The sequence below is a fragment of the Primulina tabacum genome, chromosome 3, assembly GCF_025594145.1.
Source record: "Primulina tabacum isolate GXHZ01 chromosome 3, ASM2559414v2, whole genome shotgun sequence".
NCBI classification, from domain to species: Eukaryota; Viridiplantae; Streptophyta; class Magnoliopsida; order Lamiales; family Gesneriaceae; genus Primulina; species Primulina tabacum.
In genome coordinates, this window is record NC_134552.1 from 3,016,225 (window position 1) to 3,032,398 (window position 16,174).

At 30.9% G+C, this 16,174-nt stretch overlaps 1 long non-coding RNA gene across 1 annotated transcript; it reads left to right on the plus strand.

The window, feature by feature from the left end:
* Positions 1-12,354: 12,354 nt before the first annotated feature.
* On the plus strand, positions 12,355-14,605 carry LOC142538823 (uncharacterized). Its single transcript, XR_012818744.1, has 3 exons — positions 12,355-12,408; positions 13,401-13,528; positions 14,422-14,605. It is a non-coding gene; the product is annotated as an uncharacterized LOC142538823 (long non-coding RNA).
* Positions 14,606-16,174: the final 1,569 nt, after the last annotated feature.

The window sequence follows — 16,174 nt, forward strand, 5'->3', positions numbered from 1 at the left end:
AAGAACAATCATTATTGTTCATCTCAATTACTGATGCATAAGAATCATTAAAATATGTATGCTTATCTTTCAAATTCACTGTTTCTCCTTAGTAATGGACAAAAGATAAATCCCTCACAGTGATTTACCAAATCAGCGTAGTTACTTTGTCTCATTAAACCTAGTTATTGGGATCTCCAGTCAGCATAGGTTAGGTTTTCCTTCGTAGTAAATTATTCTATAAGCTTCAATCTCATTCCCCTAAAAGATTTCACAACCAACTCGATGTCTAGTCTTTTACAACTCATTAAGTACATTAGACTTCTAATTATCCGAGAGTATTCTAATTGAGTCACACTTTCACTTCGATTCTTTGATAGATGTTGACTCGTGTATATCGGAATTCTAGTCAATGCAGAATTATCCTTGTTGAATTTCTGAAGATTTTTGTCAAATATAATTATTATGTCTTAGAAGAAGCCTTATGAGGTTATGTGGATTTTAATTCCGATAATCACATCAACTAATTACATATATTTCATATCAAATCTTGAGTTCTACAACTCTTTTGTGGATTTAATCATCTTATCATTACTCTCAATGATAAGCATGTCATCTACGTAAAAAATGTAAAATAACAGTCGTTTTAAGTTCTTTAACCTATACACATTTGTCACACTATTGTCCTTAAATTCATTGTCTATAATGACTTTATCAAATTTTTCGTGACATTTTTTGTGTTTGTTTTAAGCCATACAAAGACTTCACAAGTTTACAAACCTTGTTTTCAGCACAGATACAGAAAATCTTTAAGGTTGTTTCATGTAAATTTTCTCTTCTAAATATACATTTAGAAAAACTGTTTTTATATTCATTTGGTGTACTTCAAGATTCCTCAATGCGACAATTGCAAGTATCACTCGAATTGATGTATTTCTCGTTACGAGAGAATAAGCGTAAAAATAGTCAAGCCCTTCGTGTTGACGGTAACCATTGATTATCAATCTGGCTTCATACTTATATATCGTTCCATCTGATTTCATTTTCTGTTTAAAAATCTATTTGTAACCTAGTGGTTGGCTTCCTGGAGGAATATCCACTAACTCTCATGTATGTTTTTGCAAAATGGATTCAATTTCATAATTAATTGTCTCTTTCTATTGAGGTTTCTCATATGAATTTACTGCCTCTTTGAAGTTTTAAGGTTCACTTTCCAACATGAAAGTAACAAAATCCGGACCAAAGGATTTTTCTACCCTAGCTCTCTTGTTATGTTTGGGTTCAACCTCATCATGAATCTCTTGTTTTTTTCCATTGTCTTATATGATTTTTTAGAAGAACTTGATTTTTCATTTGCTTTTATGGAAACGCATGTTCAAAAGTGAGGCATTTCTTGATTCCATTATCGTATTCTTGTGAATATCAGGTATTTGAGATTCATACAAAAGGAAACGATAAGAACTATTGTTTTGTGCATATCCATTGAAAATGCAATCAACAGCTTTTGGTTCTTTTTTTTACCTTCTTTTGAGCAGGTACTGCCACTTTGGCAAAACACCCCACCTTCACAAGTGTTGGTAAGAAGTTGTTCTTTTTTTTCATAACTCATATGAAATTTTATCTCGTTTCTTTCGAGACATCTTATTTAAAAAGAAATTAGCTATTAAAATAGTTTCGCCCCACATTTTTTTAGTAAACTAGAACTCAACAACAATGAAATCATCATTTATTTCAAAGAATTTTTTTTTTTTTTTTTTTGCAATACCATTTTGCTAAGGATAATGAGGTGCAGTTCTTTCGTGTATGATTTTATGTTGAACACAAAACTCAGCAAATTGTTATTTATATTCACCTCCGCGATCACTTCTTAGCATCTTAATTTGTTAGTTAATTTGATTTTCAACTTTACTTTTGTAAGATACAAACTTTTCTAGGACTTCATATTTACTTTTAAGAAGATACACATAACCAAATTTTGTGTTATATTCAATAGAAATAATAAAATATTTATTTTCACTACGTGTTTACACTCTTTTTAAATCATAAATCACTTAGTGAATTAAATCAAGGGGTTTTCCATTTCTTTCAATAGTTTGGAAAGACGATTTTGTTAATTTTATTTCAACGCAAGTTTTGCATTTGTGTTTTTTTTTATCAATATGAAATGTGAGTATGTTTTTCAAGTTAATTAATCAAGGAACTGTGTCAAAACTAACATGCCCTAGTTTATCATGCCACAAATTGGAAGACTCAAGCAAATAAGCAGAAGCAGTTACTTTATTTCATTTTTGACTTTATTTCATTTTGACTTAATTGTCAGCTTAAAAAAGTCATCAATAAAGTTTGACCAAAAAATCATCAATAAACTTTATTCCACATTTTGACCAAAAAATTCTGACTAAAAAAATACGAAACCTCATGCTTATTCAAAAGCAAACCGGACACCATATTGTTTTGAATTTATGTCACATACAACACATTTTTTAAAGTCAGTTCTTTTCCAAAAAATCATTTCAAGATCACTTTTCCTTGACCCTTGATATCAGATGTAGTAAAGTTTCCCATGTACACAATCCACCACTCTTGTGGGTTTGAACCCACAAATTCAATTCATAAATAATAGCACATAGATTCATATTAGAGAACTTCTGAGACATGGCCTCCACCATATTTATATCTTTATTTTTCTTTGGTTTATTGCATTCAAAAGTCCTGGGACCCGGACCACCACAGTTGAAGCATTTTCTTGGAAAGTTTTCTTGAAATCAATTTTATTGGGCCCCAACTTTACCCTGATACCATATGACCCGGTCAATTTCTTGACTTTCGAGTTATTTCCATGCTCAAGATGTTGGTTATATCCATAGAAGGATTGAAAAACCTCATATCAGATACCTTGTTTTTTCTTCAATGCGAAGCCTACAACCAGTTTTTCCACATTCATCTCTTTTTGTTTATGTTAAGATAATTCTTAAACTCTTTCCAATCCGGATGCAGTTTTTCAATAATGGCTGCCACTTGAAAAGTTCAACTTAACATCATGTCCTGAACATGAATATCATGCAAGATTACTTGGAGTTCTTGAACCTGACTGATAACAGTTTTGGACTCCAATAATTGGCCAATGATAAATTTCTTTACCCCAGCATCTTCAGTTTTTTTTCGATCCAGAGATTCCTACAAATATCGAGTCATTTTCTTTTCGCGAAACACATTGTATACTTAATCAACAATACCATTTTACATAATTTCTACACAAGAAATTTGAATGGTGCCATGCATCATCAGCAATCACATTTTGCATATCTCTTTTGCTCTCAGCAGGGTTTGGAGCATCATCAATCAGAAAACCTTGCCAGGTTCAAGGTAGTAAGATAGCATAACATCTTCTGATGTCAACTCTTGAAATTCGACCCATCGAATTTCACTGATTCACTACAAGAAAAATGATTTTTCGCAGCACGTCATCAACAGTGTGCATTAAAAGCACGCTGCAGATACTACTTTTCATGGCGTGCACCCATATGTGCGCCGTTAATAATGTTGCACTTGATACTATTAACGGCGTGCATTAAAAAAACGCTGCGGATATTACTATTGACGGCGTGCATTAAAAGCACGCTGCGGATAGTAACTTGATACTATTAACGGCGTGCATTATAAGCACGCTGCGGATATTACTATTGACGACGTGCATTATAAGCACACTGCGGATAGTAATATCTGCAGATTATCCCCAGCGCACAATAAATGCACGATGTTAATAATACTATTAACGGCGTGCATGTTTATGTGTGCTATTAAAAGTAAATAATTTTTTTTAAAAAAAAATTATGTTCAGACATTAACGGCGTACATTAATAGCACGCCGTCAATGGTATTATTCACGGCATGCATATTATTAGCACGCTGCGGAAAATGAGTTAGAATGTTTAAATTATCGACGGTTTCGTAAAACCGTCGCTAATATATGTACATCGGCGACGGTTTAATAAACAACCGTCGCTAAAAATCGCAAATTCTCTATTTATATCCAATTTTCGTTTCATTTTATTTCACAGCACTTAAAATTTTTCTCTACTTATACGCTTTTATTTTCGATTTAAATACGTATTTTTTTTTTCAATTTATAGTTAATTTTTTAATTGTTAATTAAGAGAATGAGTTTTAATATTATAGTTGTATTGTTAGTTTTTATAAAAATTTATTAAATTATAAAAGTAAATTTTTTTTATTTTTACGCAAAATTTAGCGACGGTTTTGGAACTGTCGCGAAATTTTAAAACTGTCGCTAAATTTAAAGACCGTCGCTGAATTAGCGACGGGTTTGAGGTTTTTTTCCGTCGCCGATTTGCGACAGTTTTGCAAAAACCGTCGCAAATATTTTATTTTTATTTAACTATTAACGGCGTACATTGCACGCTGCGGAAAGGTGTATTAACAGCGTCAATATGCACGCCGTTGATAATAGCATTAACAGCGTGCACATCCACGCCGCAGATAATCTTGAGCTTTTAACCGCTTGCAACTTTGTAGCGTGCAATGCACGCTGCGGAAAGCCTATATGCGCGCTGCGAAAAGCCATTTTTGTTGTAGTGATTTATCAGCATGGTTCACTGGCATCGCAGCAGTAGAAGCAGCGACCTTAGAATTAAAGGGAATGACCTTTGGCCCATTCAAGTCATTCGAACCGCTAACCATATCTGAACACAAATCACGTTATGAATATTGTGAAAATCAAATATGTTAAGATTGTTGGGGGAAATGGGGATAATATTCAAAAAATTGATTATGGATGAACTTGTATTGCCATTATAAATTGCAATACAATTAATAAAACTTCGTATAATATTTGAATTAATGCATATCGATCCTGTAGAGATAAAGTTAGAAGAAAATGAAACAAAACTGAGGCTTGTAATATGTTACAGTTTTCTTAAAACATATTTGTTCTCTCCTACGGAGCTCCAAGGTTCACCATGGAGGATTGATTCCCATGATATAATTATGATATCTGTAACAACTTAGCAAAAATTCTGGCACAGAAGAACTGAACATAACCTGAATTTTATCACGATTTAGAAGAAATAGCAGTGACAAAATTCAAGAGGAGAATAAAGTTCAGGGAGAGTTTTTTCAAGTTATTCATTGAAAATGAGTAAGATATGTATATAAGAAAATTTTGACCCATCAGAATGTCAAATGTTATTTGACTTTTTAGAAAATTAAATATTATTTAACCTTCCAAAAAAAGTTACTCGATCTTACAGAAAATCAAAAGTTATTTAACATTTCAAAAAAGTAAAATTTATTTGACCATTTAGAATATCAAATATAATTTGACTTTTCAAAAAGCTAAAAGTCATTTGAAACTCAATTTTAAAAAAGAAAGAAGGAGAGACTTGTATGTAGGGTGATTACATGGATTTTGGGATATTAATTAATTAACTTATAATTTTCGAAAAAATAAAATATTTATTAAAATGTCTTGATTTTGTCTTGATTAATGACTTTCATCAATTTTTCATTATACTTGTAATAAACAAAGTAAAAAAATTCATTTAATGATGGAGTATCGTGCATGCATAATCATGGGGACTTAGGTGTATGTTATTGTTACAGCAATTTCATGAAAATAAATTGGAGAATATGAAAAGGAAAGATAATAATTTGTCTCCATTCTATATATATCATAATAATGACAATAATTAGGTATCCCTAATGGTGTGTCTTAAAATGAATGGGGACATTGGTAGGCTCCGAAAATATAAAAAGATGCCCAAGTCACGTTACACACATATGGTTACTACAATTTGGCTGTTGTTTGACGATATTATTCTATTTCATATTTAGCAATAGCGACAACATATCTCTCTCAGTGTTTTTTTTTTAATTAATCCATATATATTAACATTAAGTGCATATTTTGAATAAAGAAACAAATGGGTTTATTTTTTTTTAATAAAATTGTAATTTTATATTTTGTATATTTGATTTTTTTGCGATTTTGATCATCTATACTATATATTAACATTGAATGCATAACATGGCGCTGATCTAACGGTGGCATGCGCACTCCGATATCATATCAATAATCTTGAGGAAAAAAACTAAAATTATCAAAAACTGAAAGATATATGAACTTTGACAACATAAATAACTAAAATCACAAAATAATGATTTCTCATATATAATTTCATTTTTGACAAAACCCGCATGGTTTTAAGTCATATATATTATTAACCAGTTAAATAGATTAAAAGTTGAGAAGTATCCAAGACCGATAAAAACAAATTATTATAGAATAGTGTAGAAAATGATGTTTATTTCCATCTACAAAGTTGAAAAAAAAGGGGTAAAATTAAAGTTAAAAACCTATTTAAGTGAATCTAATGTTTGACAAAGTACCAAAGGAATCAAATTTAAACTTCAAGAAATCTTAAATTTAACAAATACCATAGAAATAGATAGATGGATTAAAAGTCCTTTGATTACAACTTTTCGGTCTTTTTTTCACCAATACGTACATGTACCTTTCTTATATATGTGAAACACTAGGTTTTATATTTACATTGAATTGACAAAATAATTGAAAGAAATTGATTTTAAGGATCAAGTAAGAGACGTAGCCCCTAAACATGAAATGTTTAAAGAATGTATTTACCTGAATTGGAGAAGAATATCAAGAGTCCAAGACATGCCAGAATTGGCATTTATCTTTCAAGTTAAATGCCCTTTAAGTTATATCTTCCATGGGTTTTTGACCCTAGCTAGAAAGCTACGCTAGAAAAAATGGTTCATGATTTAGAAAAATAATGAATATAGAAACGTTTGAATAAATTAAAGACGCTCACAATAGTAGGTCTCTTGTGAGATAGTCTCACGGATCTTTATCCATGAGACATGTCGACTCTCCTTATATTTACAATAACAAGTAATACTTTTGACATAAAAAGTAATATTTTTTTACAGATGACTGTCTCACAAAATTTACTAGTGGGACCATCTCACAAAAGATTTGTGATAAACTAATTATCATGTTTTAAATTTATACTATTTGTTTATTTTGGATTTTTTTCTCTTTTCTTTCCAAGTATTTGAAATCTTGGATCGATTTTTTTTTTCGGAATATTTTGATGTCAATAACTAAATTTTTATTTGTTTCATGGATGAAAAACTCGATCTAACAAGTTATGAACTCATTGCGAGTGATTTTGCATCTTTTTGTGTTCAAGAGATCGCTAGTTCTCCTTACAAGTTGAGTTTGTTTTCCTTCAGTCAATGTATGAAAACTGATAATAAGCATCTATATATGTAATCCAATACCATGTAGAAATAGACCTAGTTAGTAGTGAGAGCAAATAACTGAGGAGGTACATGCCCTAAAATTGGAAAACAATATATTCACATATAATATAGGGAAAATTAATGTATATTTATCTCTTTGCGATTATGATCATTTATGTTGTCAGATTTCAATTTTAATCCGCTCTTATTTTTAATTCTGTAATTTTTTTTTAAAACAGGGTGGTAACCTGACATTGACATGCATGATACTCATTTGTATATTCTCACGTCATCATTCTCAATGAAAAAAGATTAAACTTGCCAAAAGTTTAATGTTATCAAGCTAAAACCCAATTTTAACAATTTAGGAGATCAAATTTGCAAAGAATCAAACATATAAGACGAGAAATGGAATATTGTTGCATATATTATACATAGTTTTTAAAAAAATGACTAATTTTTGCCACCTTTTTTTAACATATACTTGTTACAAAAGAATGAGAGTAGGTCTCTTGTGAGACGGTCTCACGAATATTTATCTGTGAGACGGGTCAACCCTACCGATATTCACAATAAAAAATAATATTTTTAGTATAAAAGTAATACTTTTTCATGGATGATCCAAATAAGATATCCGTCTTACAAAATACGATCCGTGAGACCGTCTCACACAAATTTTTGTCAAAGAATGAATATATTGGTGAAATTATAGGATTAGGGTTTTTTTTTTCGTTGTTAGGTGTTTGTATGTGTGATATTGGTGAATGTAAGAGTGACGCTTAATATTCTTATAGTTTGGATTGGAAACAATCATAGTCATGCCCTCAAATGGAGTGTTAACACGTGACATTCTTCACCTCTATAATTCAATCATATGAATAATAATAAACTTAGAAGAAATAAATTTAATAATTGTTTTTTTAATAATATTTAATCTTATATTTCACTAAAAAAATGAGAATACCTTCTCAAAAAAAAAAGGTGAGAATAATTTAGCAAGAAAAGATTAATTTTTGAAATAATTAAATTAATGATTTTTATGGTATACATGAAATTTAAATCAAGAAAAGTTTATTGAGTAGGTCTCTTGTGAGACGGACAATCAAATCTTTATCTGTGGGACGAATCAATCATACTGATATTCACAATAAAAAGTAATACTCTTAGCATAAAAAGTAATATTTTTTCATGAATGACCCAAATAAGATACCCGTCATACAAAATACAACCCGTAAGACCGTCTCACATAAGTTTTTGGCAAGTTTATTTTGGGGATAATAGCATACATGACAAGGTAAAAACCCAAAAAGGCACAAATTCTCTATATTTAATTAATAGTATTTTTCAACCTTGTGTTTTTTAAAACAATGTATAAAGCCCCTAGCAAATATTTTTTTATATTTTGGGGAGTGTAAAGCATGTGTAATACAACTGAATATGTCAAAGGTTTTAAGTCTAATTTTTGTTTTAGAAAAAAGGGTGTAAAAGACATTAATTTGATATAGTTTTTTTTTTATGTATGATAATATATTAAATGGACTACATGGTTTGGGTTCATTTTTGTTTCAGTCTCTCAATACATTCATGTTTCGATTTAATCCCTAAATTTTTTAAAGTCGGCACGAAATAGTTCTCAACATTAATATGATATTCAACAATTAACAATTCGAACACGTGAATCTCGCATAGTTTATTCTACACCAAAATTAAAATCATATGAACACTTATTTTCATTTATTATTCGATTTTGTCCTAATTTTTCCGCAAACGAATGTAGTGGCCAGAAACATTGTGCTAAAATCAGTGCTTGGTCGTCAAAAATCCTTTGTAATTTAGACAATAAATCGGCAGCATTATGTGAAAATAGGATTCCTAGGGTTTTAATTTTGGAGGGAATAAAACATTTGAAATTCACATGTTTGAACCATTAATTACGTATGTTCTAGCAAATCTTAGGGACTACTTTGGGCCAACTTTAAAAACTTTTAAGGACTAAAACGACATAAAACTATGTTGAGGAAGCTAAAGGGAACTATGTTGTCAAAATCAGACATGACTCACAAACCCGATATGGTTCAACCCAAAAAAAATCAGATTTGGATTTGAGATTTTTGGGTTCGGGTCAGATCGGGTTGGATCTGATAGCTGACCCGAAAAAATGATTGGGTTAGTTTGGTTGACCCGAAAGTTTTAATTTTTTTAAAAAATAATTAATAAATATTTCTTATATTTTTATATATTATATGTCTGAAAAAATATTTATTATATATTTGTATCATAAATTTTCATAATTTAATATTTATTTTGAACATTTTTTTATTTTTTAAACAATTGTTTATTTGATTTAGTAAATATATTTGATTTTTCTACTATTAGACTTTCAAATTTAAATCTTATATATAAAGGAGATTTTGTTGTTATGTGTTTAAATTAAAATATATTTTTTTGAATTTTATTTAATTTTTTTTAAAAAAAAATTCAAAATCGGGTCGATCGGATTGATACGGGTTCGGGTTGGCTCGAGTTCGAGTTGGGTTTGGGTTCAACAATTTTTGAATAGTATTATTGTTCAACCCGACCCAACACACCCGAATTGACACCCTGAAAGAGAACCATTTAATGTATTATTCGTGTTGTATACTTGTTTTGGGATTTCAAGGGTGATATATACCCTGACATCATTTTTTTGTGGGTAAAAATTTTAAAAAAAAATGACTTTTTTTTTTTCAATTAAAGGATTCCATTATATATTACTATTCATAAGCAACGTGTAATTTTTTAAATTTTCTATTATAGCATATATAATATCACACAACAAAAACCCAAAAGCCGGAAAACTCTTTGTATTTAATTAATTAGAAAATCATTTTTTGTTATGTAATTTTAATTTTTTTTTCTATTTTTAGTGCTGTTAATGCTGAATTTTTAATTTTAATAATGTGAATTGCATGTTTGTTTTCATTAATGAATATGCTACGGTGATTTTCCATTTTTATTTATGTAACTTGTATATTATTTTCATTTTTTATCCTTGAATTTTTATGTTTCCTTTTTTATTTTTGGTTTTTTTTTACCGACAAACACGATGTACTCAGGTCAAGATAGAACCAAAAGTGAAAAGATACGGATTACATGACTAAAAATAAAAGTTCAGTAACATGATCAAAAATGAAAAAAAACGCAAGTTATATGATTAAAAATATAAATTCATTATTGACATCATCGAAAGTGAAAAATTCAAATTGCAGGACAAAAAAATTAACTTTAATTGTAAGTGGTTTTTAATAACAATGCATAAAACCCCTGACATATTCAATTGTATTACATGCAAATATTTATTTGTATTTTTGGGGAGTTTGAAACATGAAATTATATTATTATAAAAGCAACATATAAATCTTTTTTAATATATTATATTATACACATGCAATATTAAATAGGATTATACACTTGTTTGATTTAAAACTTTAATTAATTTTGAATTATGCATAATTTGTCGACGCACAAGTGGCAAGTGTGTTCCATGGGGAGGCCATGTGAAAACCATGTGGATGCACATTGACTGTGTGAAACGCAAATGATGAAGGCGAATTTCCCTCCTCTTGTCAACCAACCTGCCCAAGCTGTCGAACACAATGAAATGCAAATGATGAAGGAGCATTTCCATCGTATCAATAAATGGCTTTCGAACCAAATTCAAATAAACCCAAACAAGAATTACTTTAAAACCAAAATGGGATCATATTTTGAGTGATAACAAGGAAATTCTTGGAAACTTCTAGCTACTAATGTGACCATAGATGTGCACAATAATGTAATTCCATGGTGGGTTTTCATGATTTGTGCATGGTTACTACTTTGGTAAGATATGGACCCAAGTTTGATTGCAGAGAATATCCATGTTGGTGGCCAAGTATGTCGGCATGTTTGGCATCTTGCCAATTGATTTTTCCCCAACTTTGTACAAGCATGGACCAGCCATGGGTCCGTGTTGCCTTTGGGAGATTGGAATATATCGCCTTTGTGTCCTTCATTTGTAACCATCAATGTACTAGTCAAGTTTTGGTAAGAAAGAGTAACATAGGAGAGTTAATAATATGTAATGGAATTTAGTGGTTGATTAACTGCGATTACGAATTATGTAAAATTCATGTTTGAGATTATATATACTCAAAATTTTTTGACATTATCATACTATTTGATTGATGAATCGATGACAGGTTATGAATTTTCCTAATAACGTAAATCATATTAAAACTCTATTTTTCCCATTAGCTTCATTGTATAAAAACTTGATGTATTGCTTGATCATGATTAGTCTCATGGAATACAATATGCCATTATCAATTGTATCTCATCTTAAACTTATTTTAATGAGACAAATGTATTACAATCTTTTAGAGGTAACTCTTACACGTTCAAAGTACGACTTTCATGATCCATAAAAATGCATGGTACTTATTTCTCGATTTTCCTACTGATGACCAGCTCAAATAATCTTCTGTCACGCTCCAGACCCATGTATCATTATATATCAATTACTTCATATTCATCATTTTTTTACGAAAATGATTAATTCAAGTTGTTGTAAAAGTCAATTATGTATCATTATAAACTCATTTTAAATCTTCGATTTTTCGTATATTGGAGAAAAATATTACAATTGCTCGTGTATTTTTTGATTTCTCCTTCAATCACACTTTGAAACATGGACCGGATATTCCAAGTTTTTTTTATGTTACAGGCTCAGGTCTTGACTCTAGATAGGCTATTTTCCAGAGTTAAATTGCATGTTTTTCTTTGCATAAACAATTTGTTACCTTGTGATACTCTTATTCGAGTGACTGACGATTGGCCACTTCTGATTCTGTACTTTCGTCTGCATATGCTTAACATGTTGTGTAATTCTCGTATTTTAGTCACATATGTGTACAATATTATAATTTTCCAAAATGCTACTTTTTGAATTAAATCAAAGAAAATGTGACAACATTTCTGTATTGAATGCAGCACAGAATTAAATGGGCCCAATCAAGCCCCAGAAACTTTGTACTTGGATTGGTGGGATGCGCCAGGCCCATGCTATAGTGAAGGTTTCATCGTTTGCAAGTGGCTGCGTGTCTCTTCGGCACTGTGCATCAGGTGCTGCCTTTAATTACTGATTTTCAACTTTGGTGGGATTTTCTTGTAGTCTAACGGAATTCAGTCTTGCGTTCTGATTAGGGCTATGGAATGAGTTTGGGCTAATTTTTATTACAAATTGATATCTGGGATGTAGTTTTCATTGGAGGATTTAAATTGCGGTTATTGCACTGTTGGATGAACTTTGTACTTATATGGTGATGAATTATCCATCAATAAGTTGGCATAACTGTAGTGGAGAATAACAGCAGAGTGCTAGTTTCTTCTGAGGTAGATTACTGGGAAAAAAGGCAAGAAAAAAATAACACTTCATAGTTCTATCCAGTGTATTTTTGCATGTGGTTAAACTTGCAAGCAACTGTTAAGATTGGAATTTGGACCTAACTCAACCCCAAACGCCTAGCAAATGAATATCTGGAGCGTGAAATTTACAAATGACTCAATTATGGACAGAACGGGTGACCCAACTATGGGCAGTCCAACACGGTTAATGAGACCCTACCTATGTGGGCACTGCCTTCACTTCATTTCAACGGTTAATATCTTGCCACACATACAATTTCAAAAAAAAAGTGGATCCTATATATGCATTGGCAAATCTTGGTCATCCATCCTATCATGGGGGCAATGCCCACATGGATAGAATGAAATAAACCGTCCAACACATAACGGTGGAACCTGAGCTCTGATACCATGTTAAGATTGGAATTTGAACCTAACTCAACCCCAAAAGCTAGTTCAAGAGGGGAGGATTATCCAAGACCATATATACAACTTCCAGGTATTTTATGCAACCGATGTGGGACAACTAACAGCAACCATGTGAAATCATCTTAATGCATGGGTGGTGCGCGGAGCAGCAGCAGACCTCTTGCTCAAATAAATAAAAAAAACTGGAAGAGTTGTGTATGGTAGTCTTATTCAGTTATTCTACATACAATTTTCGTGTTAAACCAATGAATTTTTTTTTTTTTTTTTGGTGGTGAATGTAGATGAACTGCTGCTGAAAAAGGCCTGGTTTCCCAATTGCAATCAGGTTCGGTTGTCTCCTGTGGCGAGAGACTTGAGGCCTTTAGTGGTTCAGACTGGAATTTTAACTTGGAAGAAAAATCATCTGCAGGTTTTTTTTTCAGTTTCTATATGCCATTCAAATTATAAATCAAATATACAGTGACACTTATTTTTGTGTTAAATTAGAAACGATAGATTTTAAAAAAAATTGCATTTCTTGAAGCCCTTTACAGTTGTTTTTGTTAAAAAATTGATTTTACCAGGTTTGACGTAATCATCTGAAGATAGTTCCAGTCACAGACTCAGCGTATGCCATGAATTCTATTATTTATTTATCGGTGCCATGAAGCCACGACAGCCATGAAGCCATGACATTCAACTCATTATCTATAGTTATCCTTTTAAGTTTAGACCCTTCTTTTCTTCCTTTCTTCCTTTCTTCCATTTACTTGGAATTTGTTCATTTCCATCAGATGCGAGGATAGCATATACAAAATCTTTGCAGAACGTCTTGTTCCGACCACAGCAACTGAATCAAATCCCAATTTTAAGTGAGTAGTGAGTGGGAGATGCTTGCTATAGAAATGTAATTTTACTACCTCAAACAGGTTGATATTTTGTTGCATTTGTATGTTTTATTTTACTACCTCAAACAAGTTGATATCTTGTTGCATTTGTATGTTGGCAAGACATTGATTCAATGTCAGAGAGCATCTGATGATGGAATCTTCCCACTTTTTTTCTTCTTTTGAACTGAGGCAATCCCTCTTGTCTGGGAAAGAGCTCACAATTGCACTTCACACAATTCAATGAACGAAGAAAAACAGTATCAGTAAATACCGATTGCATGCATATTTTTACATGTCAATGTAGAGTAATCTTTTTTCTTAAGTAAGCCCAATCGCCTGATCTTGAAAGTTCTCTAAAAAGAAATGACCAATCACCTGATCTAAAAAGTTATTCTTGTTTTGAACAAAAGGAATAATAATCTTTAACTTGCAGACATTATATTGGTCTGTGTGGCCCACCTGGTGCAGGAAAGAGTACTCTTGCATCTGAGGTAGTTCTCCACGTCAATGAGTTGTGGCCCAAAAAATCTTCATACTTTGATTCTCAAGTTGAGTCTCAAGAAGTTGCTATTATACTTCCCACGGATGGATTTCACCTTTGCCGTCATCAACTCAATGCGATGGCAGGTTAAATAGTGATTTTCCACATTTCTGCCACTTCTTCTTACATCTGCCTGTTTTATTCATTCTCTTGAATAGTCTTTTCCTAGTAGTATGAGTAATACTTCGTTATATAATATAACTTGTGCGATGCTTACTGTTAAAAACAAGTTGTTTATGTGTTATGAGAACGGAACGGTCATCGCGCATCATTCGTGAATAATTAAGGACATTAAGATTGCGTAGAAATGCCATGAAAACATAAAATTTTGCAAGTTTGTGAATCTTTTTCCAGGTTCATTGATGATGACATCGAAAAAGCAATGGAACGTGTCTTAAAAAAGACATATTGAGCATTTGTCATGGCAAGAATTTGGATCTTCTGCTGCGTTTTTTTTTTTTACATCTTGTTACGTCTGACAATTTTTTCAAATTTATCTGACTCTGTGTGAGGTCCATCAGATGATCATCGTGTAAAAATTGTACAACACCATATCCCGTGTTTTCAGCAACGCCAAAAGATTCACATACATCATGGTACTCCCCTAGACAAGTTTGCTCACTCTTATCTTTAAACATTTAAAAATAAATAATTAAGAAAAATTTATATGCATGCGATAATTTGGGTGCGAGGTTTTGTACATGTGACACGACCATTCAAAGAAAGTGAATATCCACTCAGAAAACATATAAATTTTTTAAGGAAAAAAATAAAGTGAGAGAAAAATTATAAGACAGTCTACAACTCATTGTATCATATATATTTTGAACTGCATGTATTATGCGCTACATTAGTTTTGTATAAAAATTATCTGTAACTCTCATTTCACTGTATTTTTACAATAAAATATGATATTCTCATAATTTTATATAGCACTATATTTCTTTAAATTAAATATTTATTTGAAATTAAAATTTTAAAAAAATTAATATAAAATAATTCAATTAAACTTAATCGTTTAAGAAATTTAAATAAAAAATGTTTAAATTACAGAGGAGCAATATTGCATTGAATTTGGTGCTGGATTGGAGCAACAACTATGGCACTGCAATGAGATGAATAATAAGTAATAATGATTACAGGTGTGTCACACTAATTTATTATTCGAATCTTTTATTTATCTCCTTTACACCGAATGTTTTAATGTCTTGTTATTAATTTAGTTACCAGCAACTCACGCACGCGAATTATTTAAATGTGATTAATTATTTTAAAAAATAAACTAAATTATTGATTATGATTAAAAAAATTAATTGTTTTTAAAATTTTCTAAAATAGCTTATTATAACAGATTTCATTGGAAGAAAAAATAGTATTTTTATGTATCCAATATTTTCATGCAAATTATTAGGGGTGGACAAAAACCATACCAAAAAAAAAAAAAAAAAAAACAATTTTGATTGATTTTTAATCGATCATGATTGGATTGATTTTACTTTTCGATTATTTTATTCAAGTTGAATGACCATATAAAATAAATATTTCTCTTTTTTTAAGTATGATAAAATATTATGTTAAAAGTTTTTTCCGAAGTGGGTATGAGACAGAGATATGATTTACAATCTCAGCCCTCCAATTATATAAT